Source organism: Macaca fascicularis, chromosome 9, assembly GCF_037993035.2.
Source record: "Macaca fascicularis isolate 582-1 chromosome 9, T2T-MFA8v1.1".
Taxonomy (NCBI): Eukaryota; Metazoa; Chordata; class Mammalia; order Primates; family Cercopithecidae; genus Macaca; species Macaca fascicularis.
In genome coordinates, this window is record NC_088383.1 from 140,955,012 (window position 1) to 140,974,308 (window position 19,297).

General features: G+C 43.7%; 1 protein-coding gene across 17 annotated transcripts in view; it reads left to right on the plus strand.

Annotated features, from left to right (window-relative positions):
- Nucleotides 1-19,297, plus strand: part of PPP2R2D (protein phosphatase 2 regulatory subunit Bdelta) — a 49,764-nt gene that overhangs the window by 1,705 nt on the left and 28,762 nt on the right. Inside the window, exon 3 of one of the 17 annotated variants that reach the window (XM_074003088.1) lies at nucleotides 8,420-9,770. The exons of the other annotated variants lie outside the window; for them this stretch is intronic. The gene's annotated coding sequence lies outside the window, so the exon portion shown is untranslated. The remainder of the gene's footprint in view (nucleotides 1-8,419; nucleotides 9,771-19,297) is intronic. 17 annotated transcript variants of the gene reach the window in all.

Genomic DNA, 19,297 nt, shown 5'->3' on the forward strand with positions numbered 1-19,297 from the left:
TTTTTTTTTTTTTTTTTTTAACTCTTTTTTTTTTTGGAGACAGGGTCTCACTTTGTAGCTCAGGCTGGATGGAATGCAGTGGCGTCATCTGGGCTCACTGCAACCTCTGCCTCATAGGCTCATAGGCCCATCTGAGCCTCTGGAGTAGCTAGGACCACAGACATGCACGCACCACCACACCAGGCTAATTTTTGTATTGTCGTAGAGGATTTCACCATGTTGCCCAGGCTGGTCTGAACTCCTGGGCTCAAGTGGTCTGCCCACATCATTCTCCCAAGGTGCTGAGATTACAGGCGTGAGCGACCACACCTGCCTGGTTTCTTTACTTGAAAAAAAAAAATGATAAACTGAATGAATTAAAATTTAAGTATAACTAAAGTAGTGTATTTTAACTGTGAATTTACACATGTGAAAATAGCATTCTTTCTTTAAAAAAAAATTCTTGGGCCAGGTATCGTGGCTCATGCCTATAATTCCAGCACTTTGGGAGGCCAAGGTGGACAGATCACTTGAGGTCAGGAGTTTGAGACCATCCTGGCCAACATAGTGAAACCTCGTCTCTTTTAAAAATACAAAAGTTAGCTGGGCGTGGTGGTGCATGCCTGTAATCCCAGCTACTTGGGAGGCTGAGGCAGGAGAATCACTTGAACCCAGGTGGTGGAGGTTGCAGTGAGTGGAGATGGCGCCACTGCACTCCAGCCTGGGCAATAGAACAAGGCTCCATCTCAAAAAAAAAAAAAAAAAAAAAAAAAAAAAAAAAAAAAACTTGACAAATACTTTGTTCTCTGAATTAAACTGATGGGAACTTTTTGCAGTTTTAAATCCCTATTTTAAGTTAAATTTTGAGTAAATCCAAAAGTTTGGTATTTTGAGTTGTCGTGGTTTATTTTTTGTAACATTGTTTTGTGGTAATTATCCACACGTTTTGGTTATTGTAGGTATTCACAGCTTTCTATTTTAATCCATGTATGCTTTGGCCATAGTAACCCATCCAGATTAACACATTTATAACTCACCATCGATTTGTCCCATAGTTGTGATACTGTTGGTTTGTATGAAGACCACACAGTCAGTGATGATGAAGGGAAGTGTAGTCGTTGGTCACCAGTGATTGCTGAGCAGCAAGAATTGAGAAGCTGGTCATGCCCAACGCAACCTTGAGGGAGAGATGTTGGTGAGAGATAAGAGATGGGTGGCCAGGTGTGGTGGCTGACACCTGTAATCCCAGCACTTTGGGAGGCTGAGGCGGGTGGATCACTTGAGGTCAGGAGTTTGAGACTATCCTGGCCAACATGGCGAAACCCCATCTCTACTAAAAATACAAAAATTAGCCAGGTGTGGTGACACCCACCTGTAGTTCCAGCTACTCAGGAGACTGAGGCAGGAGAATCGCTTAAACCCGGGAGGTGGAGGTTGCAGTGAGCCGAGATTGTGCCATTGCACTCCATCCTGGGCGTCAGAGTGAGACTCCATCTCAAAAAAAACAAACAAAAAAAATAGAGATGGGCAGTTCACAGGGGTTTTTATCGTGCACTGCTGCGCAGGCTGTAGAACTTAAGGTATAGCAGATTTTATTTGTTTAGATTTGTGGCTCGTGAGGCATTTTGTTCTTGAAGGCTCTGTTCTGGGCCTAGTTCAGCTCTGTAGAGCTCTACTGCAGCCCTGCACTCTGGCCGTCTTTCTGCCCTCTCTACAATGGGTAAGGAGAAAGGGCCTTAGAGATTGAGGCCTGGGTCCTCTCCTGACTTCAGTGGGGTGGTGCCCAGGGCACAGGAGGTGGCGCAGAGGTAAGAGCAGGCACTCCTGACTTTGGAGATCATGAAGTGAGTAACATAGGAAAAGCCTTTGGTTTTTGCTTTGATTTCTGTCTTGTTTCTAAAACTAATAGTTTTGGGCTGTGGGTCAGAATCATAAGCTCTGATGAAAGTGTTGGCCTGTGTAAAATTTGATGCCCCCCCCCAATTTTTTTTTTTTTTCCAGAGAATTGTGTTTAGCTGTGGGTCAGGTCATTTTGCTAAGAGTCATGATCCCACTGGGTAATCAGACTTCTCATCCCCTGTAAGTAGGAGTATAGCTGAGCTCACAAGGAAGTTATCAAGTGTCCTGCTGGTAAGCAGGTGTATGGGCAGCAGTCAGTGGTGACTTGCCTCTCCTGCCCTTTCTGGAAGGTGAGACTAGGTGAGTTCGTATGCCGAGGTGACCAAGAGTTAAAATAGTAAAACCAGGGGGCTTCCGGCAGGAAGTGAGGAGCAGAGCTGTTTGTTAGCTTCTATCTCCACAGTGTTTCGATTCTAAATGGTGGTTCTCTTCTGGAAATTAACTGTTGTGCAGATTTTTTCTGCATGTTATGGAGTCACCTTCACCCAGCCCCTGCTCCCTCTCCTGGAATGTACTCATTCAGCATGTGATGTGTTTTGCAGTGTCACATGGTATTTCATCCTTTGCTTCTCTCTCTGGTAGACTGTGAGCTCCTCAAGCTTGAAGGCTGGGTGTCTTCCCTTCCCACCCCAGCCTTTGTAGAGGACCCAGCACGAAGGTCATGATAGGTAACAGTTGCTGAGTGGTCATTCTGTGCTAGAGATTGCGCGCAATGCTTTTCCCACGTCAGTTAATCTTCACACAACCCAAGAAGGAGGAACTATTGTTCTTCCCAGTCTCAGAGGCAGAATCCAAGGTGTGGGAGCAATGAACTTGGGTTAGAAAGCGAGTATATGGCAGGGCCAGGGTTTGAAGCCGTGCCGACTGGCCGCAGAGCTGTGGAGTTCTATATTGCTTCAGTGACCATTTGCAGCCAGCACAGTACTGACGAAGCCGCATTGTGGCATGTGGCCGTCCAGTCTTGGGACGGAGCTGTTCTAAAGCTCAGTAAAAATCTTACCACCAAGAATTGTATGGAAATGTTTTTGAAGGCAAATGAAAATGGAATGCCTTTAAAGGAAGTGCGTATCAAAACGATAGAACGTTAGTAACAAGGATTCAAGAATAGCATCGCTTTCCAACCAATTCTCAAACTATTTGAAGAGTAGATCTCACAGAGACAGTGAGTGAGTGAAACACCTGCGTGTCAAGCAAGTGCTGCGGTACCTTTGCCTGCGACGTCACTTTGCACATGACTGTGACCTGCTTACCTGCAGGGAAGCTTTGGGTCTTGCTCCTTTATATGTTACACTACTTGCTGCTGTGGAGAAACCATGGGGAGGGGTTGGGGGAGGAGAGTCTTATATCGAACCCGGTTTTATATAACTTTATAGCTTGATAACAGCTGGTTCCTTCTCAGAATTTGTAGTTTTAAGTGTATTGAGTTTTTGTTGATTTTGCTTTAATCAGTTTCTTAATCCATGATTTATTGCTTTGAATTAGACATTAACCTGTTTCTCAAGAGACACACTAAACAAAATTGAAGGTTTGTTTGCTTAAGTCAAGCTTGAATCTGGCTAGTTGTGTAAGTAACATGGATATCTGGTTAATCTGGTAGGATAGCCTTTCCAAGGGGTTTACATTGGTACTTTGAAAGAAACATTTGAAGTCACAAAAAGATAACAAAACTTAAGGTAACTTGAGTATCAGTACCAGAAAGTTACTGTGTTTCGTTGAATGTAAGATAATGTCTGGTTTGGTGGCTCACGACTGTAATCTCAGCACTTCAGGAGGCCAAGGTGGGAGAGGATCCCTTGAGCCCAGCAATTTGAGACCAGCCTGGGCAACATCGTGAGATGTTGTCTCTACAAAAAAAAAAAAGAAGTTTAAAACATTTGCCAGGTATGGTGGTGCACACCTGTAGTCCCGGGCTACTCAGGAGGCTGAGGTGGGGGAACCACTCGAGCCCGGGAGGTAGAGGCTTCAGTGAGCTATGATTGCAGCACTGCACTCCAGCCTGGGCAGTAGAGTGAGACCTTGTCTCAGAAAAAAAGAAAAATATGAAATATGTAATATATATAACATATCTATAGTATGTATTATGTATTATATATAACATATAAAATATGTATTATGTATTATATGTATGTTATATATAATGTGTATTGTGTATTATATATGTCTGAAATTAAGTATATCTTTTACATATAATCTTTTATAATATCTTTTATATGTGTATATATAAAATCTACATCTAATTTTGGAAATACTAAGATGTAGGGAAATGCACTGAGAATCAATGAAATATGGTATTGGTGAATGCAAAACTTGTCTGTCATATTTATTGATTTCTTCTGTGTGTAGAAAATGGGCGTTTAGTATTTATGATTGATTTTTTTTTTTTTTTTTTTTTTTGGTCTTGAAGGGACATGGTGTCTGCTTATTTGAGTTATTCCTGGTCTGATTTCTGTATTCCATTGTAGAATTTTCATTTACTTAATATTTATATCTGTGTCATTAAAGAGAACTTTTCAGGAAAGCATCCTCTGGGGAAGGCCGTCAAAGAAGCAGTCAGTGTAGTAACATTTTGCAGTTTGACTTAGAGAGTTTCATAGGAAGCCTCTGTCTTTAGGAAATCAGTTGTGTGCCTTACGATTCACAGACTCATCATGCTTAGTTCAGCCAAATCTTAATGCTCTGGAGGCTGGCCTGGTCATAGGTACGTCGTGAAGTTAAGTTTGCAAGATACATGGTGGTATAGAGTCATAGCTGGTGATTTTCCATGTTCCCTGATTTTAAGCAGTCTGCTGTTCTGATGGGAAGTTCCAGGTTGGGTCTGTGTCTGCTGTTTTCAGCTCTGAGGGCCCCTTCCTGAGCCTCAGCTCGCTTATCTAGAAGTTAAATCGGAAGATTTTTGTTAAGATCAAACAATGTGCGGTGCTTTTATAACTTGAAAAATGCTTTTCAAGTGTTAGATACATTGTTAATTCTTTTGTATTTTAAGGTATTGGGGCTTGGTTTTAGCTATATTTAAACACAAAACACAAAAATAGTTTCTTGTTTTTCTTCACCTGCTTCATCTCCACCTGCCCAGATCCCTTCCACTGGGCCTGGCCTCTTAATGTTTCCATTATTATTCAGTGATTATTGCCATCCCTTGATCTTTGCCTCTGTTTCTTTCTCTCCCTAAAGTATTCTTTTTGCTTCCTGTTCACTCCCTAAGCCCTGCTGATCCTTCTAAATCCACCTCCAGTCCCCCTTGGCGAGTCCCTGCTCCAGCTCCCCTCAGCGTTCAGTGTCGTCTTAGACTCCCTTTCACTCCCTATTCCGTGTTGTTTAGCAATTGGCTGTGTCCTGCTTGTGGTTCCCTAATTTTATCACATGTCTCATTAGGCTTGTCTCTCCCACGGGATGTCAGTCAGTGTATGGAACGTCACTATACTACTAGGTGATAGGCGTTGTGAATGTGGAATTTGGTACACATCCCTTTTCCCCCTCTTCAGGCTTTGTGTTAACTTGGCAAGTTACTTACTGTCTCTTTTCTCATCTGTAAAACGGGTACTATTACATGTGACCGTTGCAGGGTTGCTGTGAAGATTCCAGAAAATGTATGGAAAGTTCTGGCAAACACACACGTAACTGGTAACTGTTTAGAGGCTGTTGTCTTAAGAGACCCTCTTGCATAGGAGAGTAGCTGGCCGTCTCTCTCCAGGGAGCCAGTTTAAGAAAAATGAAGGTAATGCAGGGGCCAGCTTTCAGCCTGGCACATCTGAAAAGTTCACAACAGTGTACCAAAGGGCTGCTAGTGCTGGCTGTTGGAAATAGAAATGCGGTTCTTGCCTTCAGGAAGTTCTGTTCGGACACAGACAAGCAGGTGGGTCCCTGCACCATGGCTGGGCCAGGGCACATTGAGGCAATGTGAAGAAGTACCCAATACACAGGCTTGGGTCGGGAGTGGAGGGGAGGACATCAGGGTGGGTATAAGAAGAGGGAGGAAGGGAAGGGGAGAAGAAGGTTCCAGGTGGAGAGGGCTTGGTGTGGAGGTTGGACAGAGCATGGTATGTTCTGAGAAGTCAGTGCTTGGCATGGTCTGACTTCTGGCAGAGAAGGAAGTGGCTGTGATGAGCAAGAGGCTGGCTGGGGCTGGATGATGATGAATAAAGGACTTGAATACTGTGCTGAGGACTCGGAGTGATTGTGAGCTTTTCAGATCCTAAGCGGAGGAGTGACATCAACTTTGTTTTTAACAAGGTCACTCTGCCCTTTGGAGAATGGATGGTGGTGGGTAAGAATGGAGGTAGGAAGTTACTGCAATAAAGGTTGGGAAAGTTGGCTTACTCTAGTTTCAGGGTGGAGAAGCTTCTTTGTAAAGGGCCAAATGGTAAGTATTTTAGACTTTGAGGCCATACTGTCCCTGTTGCAACTACTGAATTCAGCTCTGCCTTTAGCAGGAAGACAGCCATAGACCCTGCAGAGATGGATGGGTGTGGCTCTGTGCCCTGCTTCCACACGAGCGTGCCTACAGAAACAGGCAGCTGGCCAGATGTCGCCCAGGTTGTGGTTTGCTAACCTCTGCCCTAGAGTTGGTTCGCAAAGTCTATTGGTGCTGGAATACTTTTATGTTCTTAATAGTTCTACTCAGGATCCAGAGAGCCTTTGTGCTGGTTATAGCTGTTGACGTTTTCTATATTTGAAATTAAAAGAGAACAACTTAAAATATTTATTTTACTTTAAAATAATCTACTACATGTTAACATTTTTAGTGAGAAACAACTTTTCAAAAACAAATTGAGCGAGAAGAACAGTGTTTTTTTACACTTTTGCACATTCTTTTAAAATATGTGGCTTAAGAGGTGACGGCTGGATTCTCAGAACTGCTTCTGCATTCAGTGTGTTCCAGTTACTTTATTGAAATGTGTAAAGAAAATGTGGCCTGACGCTTCCATGTGGGCAGAGGAGGGGTCATCCCGGAGGCTCTTCGCGATGCACCATAACTCGCCAGGTGGTAACTTGAGTGTGCCGGCCCTGTGGGGTCAGTGGCGTTTCTGTCCTCTCTTCCGTCCGAACCGTGTGGGGTCAGTGGCGTTTCCGTCCTCTCTTCCGTCCGAACCGTGTGGGGTCAGTGGCGTTTCCGTCCTCTCTTCCGTCAGAACCGGCTGTGTGGGGTCAGTGGCCTTTCTGTCCTCTCTTCCGTCAGAACCTGAGGTCTGTCTTGTGCTCAGAGTGGGTCTTTTGCTCATGGACATGATTTGGTTACCATCACATGGGGGTCGTTCGGAAATGTTGTTACATAGAGTTTTTTTTTTCCTAAATGTTAACACATTCCATTATATAAAATTGAAGAAAATCATATTTTTTAATGTCACCACTGACCTCATCAGAAGAGAAAGTGAGAAACTGTCTAATTAGCAGTAGTAGATAAAAGTTTTCCAAAATTCTAATTTTCTGTTGAAAGCTTGGATTTTATCATTGGTAACAAATACCGTCAGTTATTTTCTGTGAAATGAGATTTTCAAGTAAATTTCTGCCATATACCAAACTCTTAATAAGCCAAAGTTGGTCAGTTTTTTCAAATAAAAATGGCATTCCATGAAAAAAAGGGCTAGTTCAGTTTGTGTGATACTGTGGAATGTGTATTTGGTCTTCACTAGTACACACCTCCTAAAATCATTGGGCTCTTCAGTGGTGTCTTTTGGGAATGAGTTGGCTAAGGGCTGGCAACCCCTGGGTAACTTCACAACGGGGGCTGGTCAGGTCACCAGAAAGACTAGGCAGGATTAGAGGGTTGGGACTTTCAGCCCTAATCCCCAACCTTGGGGAGTGGTGAGGGGCGGGGAGCTGAAGGTTAAGCTGATCACCAGTGGCCAGTGATTTAAACAGTCTTGCCTATGTATGGGCTGGGTTTGAAGATAGCTTCCAGATGTTTCTGTAGGGGGGCCTGCCCGAAGAGGGCATGGGAGCTCTGCATCTCAGCCCCCATCCTTCGCCCTATGCATCGCCTCCATGTCCTTTGTGGTAGCCTTTGTAATAAACCGCTAAATTAAAGTGTTTCGCTGAGATGTGTGTGCCCAGTCGGGGTTGTGGACACTCTGATTGATAGCGAGTCAGTCAGAAGCACAAGTAACACAACGTGAGGCTTGCCTTTGGCTTTCAAAGTGGGGGGCAGTCTCGTGGGACAGAGCACTCAACCTGTAGGATCTGATGCTTTCTCCCAGCGTCAAGATCTAATGGAATCAGGGGACCCCGGCCGGTGTCTGGCTGCAGAATCGATTGCTTCCTTGCTGTTGGGAGAGGTCCCCACACATCCGATGTCTTAAGTGTGCTATGAGGATGTGATGGGAGAAACTCAATTTTGTGTTTTGTTTTTCAACACAAACAACTACTGTGTGCTTTTTCTTGGGACAGTTGTACTTGGGGATGCAGCAAAAGTTCTTTTGTGGCACATTTTATCACAGGGTTGGAATTACATAAAGTGGAGAATTATTTTAACTGTTCATCAGGGAATAAGCTAAGCAAAACTGGCCTTTTTCCTTTTTCTTTCCCTTTTTCCCTGCCTGTGTAGGGTGTGGAAAGGAGAGCTTGGGGCTGCTGCCACAGATCGTGCTGAGCCGCCAGCAGCTCCACCTGCCCTTGGCTTTGCTCATCCGTGGAAATGACAACAGCATGAAAACGGCAGATGATGTACAAGGATTATGATGAAAATAGTCTCGACCTCATGGACCCTCTGAGAGGTTCTTGAGGACCGTTGCATCCTCAGGGGCCCACAGACCACCCTTTGAGAACTGCTGCTTGAATGCCAGCCATTAGCAGTAGGAGTGAAGGACAGGGCAGACCTCAGGGTTCACTGTCCTCTCTCCTCTCTACCAGACTGTCTGGTTTTGTCTCACAATACAAAAATAGAGTGTTTATTATTTAAAGAAAATCAAATGATAGAGCAGCTGAGAACAGCTGGATCAAGAGCACAGAGCGAAAGTTCCTCTTCATCCCACTGCTGTCCTGGAGCCTTCCTCAGAACCCACTGCTCTTAACTGTATCTTTGTAGATCATTTTCTTTTTTTTTTTTGAGACGGAGTCTCGCTCTGTCGCCCAGGCTGAAGTGCAGTGGCCGGATCTCGGCTCACTACAAGCTCCGCCTCCTGGGTTCGCGCCATTCTCCTGCCTCAGCCTCCCGAGTAGCTGGGACTACAGGCGCCCGCCACCTCGCCCGGCTAGGTTTTTGTACTTTTTAGTAGAGACGGGGTTTCACCGTGTTAGCCAGGATGGTCTCGATCTCCTGACCTCGTGATCCGTCTGTCTCGGCCTCCCAAAGTGCTGGGATTACAGGCTTGAGCCACCGCGCCCGGCCCTGTAGATCATTTTCTATGTGTTTATGTGTTTGTTTATATTTTAAAACCTAGTTTGTGTATCGGCAATCTTTTTTGATCCACAAATGTGGAACCTTTTTCTAAACGTTGAATAAGATTTTCTGTATTACTCAATATTGTTTTTTGCTATTTCTTTTCCTTTCCTTTCCTTTTTTGGAAATAGGGTCTTACTTCTCTGCCACCCAGGCTGGAGTGCAGTGGTACAATCAGAGCTCACTGCAGCCTGATCAGGCTCAAGCAGTCCTTTCCCTACTTAGCCTCCCGAGTAGCTGGAACTATAGGTGTGCACTGCCATGCCCAGCTTTTTTCTGTTTCTTTGTAGAGACAGGGTTTTGCTCTGTTGCCCAGGATGGTCTTGAACTCCTGGACTCAAGTGATCCTCCCACCTCAGCCTCCCAAAATGCTGGGAATAGAGGCATGAGCCATGGCATGCAGCCGCCACTTGCCTTTTTTCATTAAGAGTCTATAATTGGAGATCTTACAGTGAACTGGGCTTTCTGCTCAGCCATACTCGAGCTCATTTGACCCCTGGCCGCAGCCCCTTGAGATGTAAGTACTGCTGTGTTGCCTTCATCATATACATGAGATGATCGAGTATCAGGAGGATGAAGTTACTTGGTGAAGGTCTCAGAGTTAATCGGTGCTATACCCATTATTTGCACGCAGACGTTCTGAGTCCAGAGCCCATACTTAAATTTTTAACCAGGCTGCCTTTTTATGTGGCTCATTTCATCCTTTTTGATGTCTGCATAGTATTCCCTTACTTATTTAGTCCAGTGTTTCTAATGACAGTGCAGGAGAGTCTCATCCTTCTGCCCTTCCTGGGTGGCAGACGCCCAGGAGTGGGGATGCGCTGTCAGAGGCCATGCACATTCCTTGACTGTTTCTGTTCTGTGAATTGCTTTGGTCACATCTTTTGTCCATTTTTCTACTGAACTTAAAAAAGTCAGTCTGTAAAAGTGGGTTTTTTTGTTTGTTTGTTTGTTTGTGATGGGATCTCGCTTCATCAGCCGGGCTGGAGTGCAATGGTGCGATCTTGGCTCACTGCAACCTCTGCCTCCCAGGTTCAAACAGCTCTCCTGCCTCAGCCTCGTGAGGCGTGATTACAGGCATGCCACCATGCCCGGCCAATTTTTTTTTTTTTTTTTTTTAATTTTTAGTAGAGATGGGGTTTCACCATGTTGGCCAGGCTGGTCTCGAACTCCTGTGCTCAAGTGATCCGCCCACTTCGGCCTCCTCCCAAAGTGCTGGGATTACAGTTGTGAGCCACCGCACCCAGCTTGTAGAAGTTCTTTATATGTTATGAATATTAGTATTCTGAGTTTTTAAAAATTATCGACCTTGACTTTTAATTCTTCGGCCCCCATTCCACACTCTCCTCTCCAAGTACAGTTGAATTTATTACACATGTGTCTTTGACTAGGTTTTTTTATTGCTGTTGCTACTCTGGAAATGAAGAAAAAGAGCTGAGATCCATGTTTGAGTCAGTAGTGGGGTGGAAGAGGAATAATGAGTGGGACAAAAGGCGATTGGTGAATTGAACTTAAATACATCATGCGAGGCTTAATGATGGGGGTGGATATTTTCTGAGCAATGCGTCGTTAGGCCATTTTGCCATGCGAGCGTCTGAGAGTGCACTTACCAAGCCCAGGTGGTAGGGCTCACTCCGTTACAGGCTTCCATTATTATCTCATGGGACCGCCGTGGCAGATGTGGACTGTCAGGAGTTCAGAGCTCAGAGGCAGGGGCAACCACGAAAACAGGCAATCCTGGAGTAGTCACAGAAGTCTTGCTAATGATGTTAGATACCTGAGAGCATGAAACATACTTGAGCTTATTTTATCTGGATCTCCAGAGATGATAAAACCACAACTAAAATAGGAATGCAGCCGTGTGAAGATACAGGCTGTGCTGATCTTTTCTGCATTGTGCACAGCACCTGGCACTGCACCGGCACACAGGAAGTGCTTTTAGGAGTCCTTGGGTGAGTCACCACACCTGCCCGAAAGAGGCAATCAGTTCTCTGATAATTAGCAATATTTGAGTGAAAAAAACAATAGGTCTGCATGTTTAACCACATCTAATGGCTGATTTGTTTTAAATGGGTGGTGAGTAAAAGAGTTAACATAAATCATCATAGAAATGGCATTAATGAGCGAAGATACGACCGGCCTCACACCTGTAATCCCAGCACTTTGGGAGGCCAAGGCAGGAGGATCCCTTGAGCCCAGTAGGTTAAGGCTGCTGTGAGCTGTGATCACGCCACTGCATTCCAGCCTGGGAACAGAGTAGACCCTGTCTCAAATAAAATAAGCAAAGACATTCTAATTAAAGCAACAATAATGTTCCATTTTTCCTAGTCATTTCTGGAAAGCGTGTACACTCATTTTTTGGAGGGTAATTTGACATTTCTCTCTCAAACTTAACACAAGGGTTAGGACCCCAAGGTTCCACTTGTAGGAATCCTACAGGAAATAGGCCAGCATTTCCGAAAGATGTGCACTGCAGCAGTACAATGTTGAAAACGCTAAATGCCTAAAAGTAGTGAGGCGGTTAAGTGTGTTAGAACACACACTTTGTGGAGTGAGAGTATTCTGTGCCCCTCGGAGAGCAGTCTGTGTTGGGTGAAAAACAGCAGCTTTTGCAGAAGAACAGTGACCCCATCCGAAGCTGAGTGTGGTCGTAAATGCTGCTCTGGAAAGCAGATATCCAGGGGCAACATCGGGGTGTCTGGGGGAAGGAGGGGTCACGTCTGCACTGAACAGAGACTTTGGCTTTTGTTCTGCACATTTCTGTATCATTTTATGTTCCACACGAAGAATGCATTGTTTTGTAGATATAAGGAGAAAAGTGCCCTTAAGAAAAGGTAAAGAGGGAGTTCTAGCAACTCGAAGGAGGAAGGTTTTTCCGTCCGTGCACCTCTAATAATGACTCAGCACTGCTCATCACCCCACCTTCTGTTGTGCTCCGGTTTTCTGGAATTTTAACTGTTCTAGGCTGCCATTTTGTCGTGTTTGAAAATACCTTAACCTTTTTTTATTTTTTTTCGTTTCAATAGTTCTGTTCCAGAATCTAGAATGGCAAAGTAGTATCCCTGAAAGTGTATTCATTACAAAAGCTCTGGTACATAACTAGATTTAAAAGAGAGCAAAGCAAAAACTCAGCTAATAGTAATGATTGAAAAGGGGGGAGTGTACCTTACATGTGTCAGTGCATTTGTAAAAGCTCCTGACTTTCATAGGATTGAAGGCGGCGTCTCAGCTTTGTTTCTGTCCTTTGCAGTAACCTGTGTACGGGAGGCTCCGTTGTTTGCCACCTCACATTTGGATAGACATATAGGTTGCTTTTAGAATAAATAATTATATATTATTAGCACAATATATAATATAAATAAACACCCCCGTACTCCACACCTAACAACGGTCCATTGTTTTGGGTTTTTGAAGACGTGAAGGCTACGGTCACATCGAGGGTCTCCGTCTCCGTTTTAACTCCCCAACTCCGTTGCCCGCACTCCTTCCTCGCTGGAGGCAGTGTCTGTGAAATAGGTTCATAGCCTGTCCCTGCTCTTGAGTGTTTATCCGAATAGATCCATGGGTTGCCTTTTATTTTTTTATTTTTTTATTTTTTTTTTTGAGACGGAGTCTCGCTCTGTCGCCCAGGCTGGAGTGCAGTGGCCAGATCTCAGCTCACTGCAAGCTCTGCCTCCCGGGTTCACACCATTCTCCTGCCTCAGCCTCCCGAGTAGCTGGGACTACAGGCGCCCGCCACCTCGCCTGGCTAGTTTTTTGTATTTTTTAGTAGAGACGGGGTTTCACCGTGTTAGCCAGGATGGTCTCCATCTCCTGACCTCGTGATCCACCCATCTCGGCCTCCCAAAGTGCTGGGATTACAGGCTTGAGCCACCGCGCCCGGCCTTTTAAAAGCACTTTTATCAGACAGGGGCCGATGGTGGATTGCAGCTCTGCCGCGGCCGTGCTTCTCCGGCTCCCTGCAATTTTGTCAGACGCTAGAGATCTAGTTGAATGTCACAGGTCACATTTAGTAGATTTTGACTTCGTTTATGGTAACAGATAGATGTATCAGTAAGTTGTTAAAGGCGTCTGAAATATTAGATAATCCTTGAAGTAGTATTAACCAAAATTATTAATCTCCTCTGCCATAGAGCCCCGGTTAAGTTCAGGTGTGTAATAGTGATCTTGACTTAAAATGGAGAGAATGAGAAAGTTTTTACTTTAACCATTCTCAGTTTACTTACTGTTCATTAAAGAATTCAGTAGTAGAAGACGTAATCTATTTGGATTATGAAGGTATCAGCATAGGGCTTTCTGCGTACTCCCTGAAGCAGTGATCAGTACGTCATAGGTAAAATAGTAATCGTAGAAATCCATTAAACGTCTGCTGCTGGGTTATTTAAAAAGTAGATGGAACCTCTCTCTGGCCATGCGCGCTGGTGACCTCCGTGTTCCCCACAGGACAGACTGTGGTGGAGGCGCACACACCACCCAGAGGCGGGCTCTGTGGAGTTCGCGTCTGTATCTCAGCAACTTAGGGTGGTTTGGGCCGTGTTTCACTTGACCTACAGAGAGAAACCGGACACCCAGGTTGGCATAGATTGGGATTTTTTTTTTTTTTTGAGGTCTAGGAATTTTTTTTTATTGTGATAAAATATACATGGCATAATATTTATCATTTTAGCCGTTTGTAAGTGTACAGTTCAGTGGTGTTAAATGCACTTGCAGCGTTGTGTAGCTGTCACTACTACCTGTTCCCAAAACAGCTTCATTATTACCAGCACAACTTTGTCCTATTAAACAGTAACTCCCCTTCTCCCCTTCCCCAGCCCCTGGCAACCACCATTCTACTTTCTGTCTCTGGATTTGCCCAGTCTAGGGGCCTCATGCAGGTGGAATTGACATAGTGTTTGTCCACTTGCATCTGGCTGACTTTACGTGATGTTTCCAAGGCTTGGCCATGTTGTGGCATATGCCAGAATTTCATTCCTTTTTGTGGCAGAATTAGATGTGGAGTTTTTCAAGTAGGAGGTTTGTTTCTAACCTACTTTTGTTTATTTTAAAAATTATTGCTGGGCATGGTGTCTCAGGCCTGTAATCCCAGCACTTTGGGAGGCTGAGGTGGGTGGATCACCTGAGCTCAGGAGTTCGAGACCAGCCTGGCCAACATGGTGAAACCCCATTGCTACTAAAAATACAAAAATTAGCTGGGCGTAGTGGGGCATACCTGTAGTCTCCGCTACTCAGGAGGCTGAGGCAGGAGAATCGCTTGAACCCGGGAGGCAGGGGAGGTTGCGGTGTGCCAAGATCACGCCACTGTACTCCAGCCTGGGCAACATAGCGAGACCCTGTCTTTACAAAAAATAAAACAGGAATCTCAGGGTTGTGTGTGTTTCTCATAAATGCTAACAGAAGACGAATTTCAGGGACAGGTTATTGGGAGAGAGACATGAGCAGCTTGTTTTGCTGTTATGACGGGCTAGGCTCATTTCCTAAAGTGTGAGATGTGTTTTTCCCCTTTCGATGCCACTTCTCAGAGTGGTGATCTTTTCTGTAGAGGCAAGGGAAATACTCGTCACTGCCTTCTTGCTAGTTTGACTCTGAAACACTTAAAGATAGTCATATTTGTTGTTGCATGTCTAGATCTGCCACAGGAGATGCCAGAGGGGCTTTGCTGACGTGCAGGGAGTGACCGGGGGGTACCGCAGCCTCACTTTGCGGGTGCGGTTTGAGAAGGCACCATGAGTAAAGGTACTGCCCCACAGCGCACAGGGGTCCTAAGGCTGCGGCAGTTAAGTAGTTACCTGTTGCCATTAGACGAGGGCTCTAGGAGTCAAAAGGCTTCCCTGAACAAGGAACGCTTGAGCTCAGGTGTGAATGAGGGATGGGCCTGGACAGGGATGAGGGATGGGCCTGGACAGGGATGAGGGATGGGCCTGGACAGGGATGAGGGATGGGCCTGGACAGGGATGAGGGATGGGCCTGGACAGGGATGAGGGATGGGCCTGGACAGGGATGAGGGATGGGCCTGGACGGGGATGAGGGATGGGCCTGGACGGGGATGAGGGATGGGCCTGGACGGGGATGAGGGATGGGCCTGGACGGGGATGAGGGATGGGCCTGGACGGGGATGAGGGATGGGCCTGGACGGGGATGAGGGATGGGCCTGGACGGGGATGAGGGATGGGCCTGGACAGGGATGAGGATGGAAGGAGCCTGCACACGGGAGAGAGGGTGGGAGGACTTGACACAGGAGAGAAGAACAGGCTGGGCGATGGGGTGTGAAAGCGAAGAGGGAGTCAGATGAGGATTTCGGTCTTTCCTGAGGGCAGTGAGGATTCAAAACCGCATGGTCAGATTGGAGTTTAAAAAATAGAACTCAGCAGCTGCAGTGTGCGGAGGTGGGCTGGAACCGGTTTTGCTCAGTTGGGGAGAGTGTATTTTTAATTTTCCGAAGTGACTATGCTGGTGATCGTGTCAGAGCCCCTGGCCTGTTGTTGGTTATAAAGTGCTTTGATTTGCCTGTAAATCAGAGTCTACCATGGCTCACACAGTTCTTATTTGCAAAAAGAACTTCTAAGCATGAAATTGAGCATAAAATTGCCTAGTAGTAATTCAAGTTGCTTTAATATGTTTGAGAGAAAGGTTAATAAATTCAGTCAGACAGCCTTTTGGATAAAGATGTTCTCATTTTTCAGCATGGCATGGGGGAAATAGCATGGAATATTCTTAGTAAATCAGATTTTCCTTGAAAAGAGTGGTCCTACCTCTCATAGGCTTCAATGGCAGTGGTTTAATATGGTTCCCAAATTCTGAAGTCTTCTGAAATTTGTTAGACAAGACAAGACTTATGATAACAGAGTGATGCAAACACCGATTTTCCAGTGAAACGTAATAAAAGATTGACGGTTTCTCTCTGATGGCATTTACTTATGTATATGCTTCTGAGAAGTCAAGTAACGGTATTTACAGTAACTATTGTTAATGCTGATGTATTCTTGAAAAATAAAAAGAGTGGATGTTAAGTACTCCTCATCACAAAAATGAGTTGTGTGTCAACTTTTTCTTAAAAAAAATTGGAAAGTAGCCAAAAAGAAAACAAAGTCCCTTTAGGTTTAAACAGGAAAATGAATTTAGTAATTTGTGGAAAACAAATTTATAGCAGATTTTTGTTTGTTGGTTATTTTTAAAACTTGTAATAATTAGTCTACTTTTAGAGTGTATTTGAGAATGTTCGCAAGTTGTGAGGCCCTTTTAGTGACTTGATCCATGGGGTAGTTTTATTTAAAACAGCTTTTGAGCTGTAATTCATCGAGCGCAGAGCTCATCCTTTGTGAAGTGTGCGGGTGAATATTCAGAGTTGTATGGCCATCTGCACTACCCAGCTCTAGAACCTTCCTCCGTCACCCCCAAAAGAAACCCACTAGCAGTCCCTCCCATTCCCTCCCTGCTCCGCCCTCAGGTAACCACTGATTACTTTGTTTCTGTGGATTTGCCTGTTCTCCACATGTCATATACGTGGAGTCATGGCTCTCTGTGCCTGCCGCTTCCCACCAGCGTGATGCCGTCGAGGTGTATCCTGCAGCATGCATCAGTCCTCCCTCCTTTCCTGGACAAACTGTTTTCCATTTTTGTTTATCCATTAATCAGTTGATGGGTTCTTCCTACTTTTTGGCTCTTACAAATGCACCTATGGACATTCTTGTACATGTTTTTGTTTAGACATGTCTTTTCTGTGCTCTTGGGTCTATAGAATGAAGCTTGGTCATATGGCAACTGTGTTTAATGTTTTTGAGGAACTACCAAACTGTTTTCCAAAGTGGCTGCAACATTTTATAATCCCGCCGACAGTGTTTGAACAGTTTTTCTTCACATCTTCACCTACGCTTGTTATTGTCTAATTTTAGCCATCCTAATAGTTGTGAACTGGTATCTGGTGTTTTTGATTTGTATTTCCCTAGTGATTAATGATGTTGAGCATTTCCTATGCTTATTTGGACATTTTTATATATTTTTTTTGAAAAATTACATTTTCAATTGGCTTGTCTTTTTATTTTATTTATTTATTTTACAGATAGGGTCTTGCTCTGTCACCCAGGCTAGAGTGCAGTGGTGTGGTCGTAGCTCACTGTAACTCCTGGGTTCAAGCGATCCTCCTGCCTCAGCCTCCCAAATAGCTGGGACTGCGGATACACCACCACAGCCGGCTAACTTTTTAAAAATTTTTGGTAGAGATTGGGTCTTGCTGTGTTGCCCAGGCTGGTCTTGAATTCCTGGGATTACAGGTGTTAGCCACCATGCCCAGACCAGTCTTTTTATTGTTGTAAGAGTTCTTCAGGTATTCTGGATACAAGTCCCTTATCAGACACACAATTTGCAAACAACTTCTCCCATTCCATTAGTTGTGTTTTCAGTCTCTTCATGGCATCCTTAGATGCACAAGAATTTTTAATTTTGATGATGTCCACTTTATTTTTTTATTTCAAAAGTTTGTGCTTTTGGTATTATATGTAAGAGACCACTGTCTAATCCAAGATTGTGAAGATTTATTCCTTTAGCTCTTACATTTAAGTCTTTGATCCATATTTTTATGTAATTACATATATGTAATTTATGTGCAATGAATTATAATGATATTTATATGTAATTTTTATATGTGGTGTAAATAAGGGTTCAGCTTTTTTCTTTTGCATGTGGATATTTAGATGTCCTGGCATCATTATTAAAATAGTATTCTTTTCCCATTAATTGTCCTGGTACACTTGTTGAAAATCAGTTGACCATAAATGTCCTTCTAGACTATGACCTCTGATCTGTTGGTGTATATGTCTGTCCTCATGCCAATACCATACTGTCTTGGTTACTATAGCTTTATGGTGAGTTTTGAAATCAGGAGATGTCAGTCTTCCACCTCTGCTCTTTTTAAAGATCATTTTGGCTATTCTGGATCCCTTGCACTTCCATATGATTCTAGAATTAGGTTGGCGATTTTTGTTTAAAAAAAAAAAGGCAGCTGGGATTTTGACAGGGTTAATACCTTGACTGTTGTAGAACAGTGGAGATATTTTCGTGACACAGGATAACTTTCCTTATATTCAGATCTTCAATTTTTTTCTACAATATTTTGCAATTTTCAGTGTACAAATCTTGTCATTCTTTGATTAAATTTATTCCTAAGTATTTATTCTTTTTGATGATATTGTAAACAGAGTTGTTCTCTTGCTTTTGTTTCTGAATTTTTCATTGCTAGGTGTAGAAATGCAGTTGACTTTATTGGCCTTGCATCCTGTGTCCTTGCTGAACCTGTTTATTAGCTCTGATGGGTTTTGTGTTTGTGGATTCCTTAGGATTTCCTATATGCAATATAATGCTGGCTCTGAATAGAGATATGTTATTCCTTTTTAATCTGGATGCCTTTTATTTCTTTTCTTTGCCTAATTGCCCCAGCTAGAATTTCCAGTAGAATGTTTACTAGAAGTTAACAAATCAAACATCCTTGTTTTGTTCCTGCTCTCAAGGGAAAAGCATTCAGACTCATCATTAAGTGTGATGTTAGCTGTGGTTTTGTAGGTACTCTTTGTCAAGTTGAGAAAGTTGCATTTTATTCTTAGTTGGTTGAGTGTTTTTATCATGGAAAGATGTTGGATTTGTTAAATGCTTTATCTTCATTTATTGAGATGACCTCTGTGGTCTTTGTCCTTTAATTTTGTTAGTATGATGTATTACGTTGATTTGTTTTTGTATGTTAAACCAACCTTGCATTCCTAGGATATGGTATACTTCTCATATTTCAAAAATACTGTTTGTTCCTGTAGCAGAGAAATTAAGTTTCAGTTGTTCTTTCTGACTTCTGCATTTTAGAATAATTTGCCACAAACTTTTTTTTTAGTGCCTAAGTGACTAGAAAGTAATATGCAGAATTTTCTGCTTTGTCACATTTTATCCAGTCTAGTCATAATGATGCAGGATTTTTTTTTTTTTTTTTTTTTTGGTCAGCTAAATTCAGGTTCTTGCCTTGCAACCAGGAGAAATCAGGCATGCGGACACATTGAAGGGTGAGGA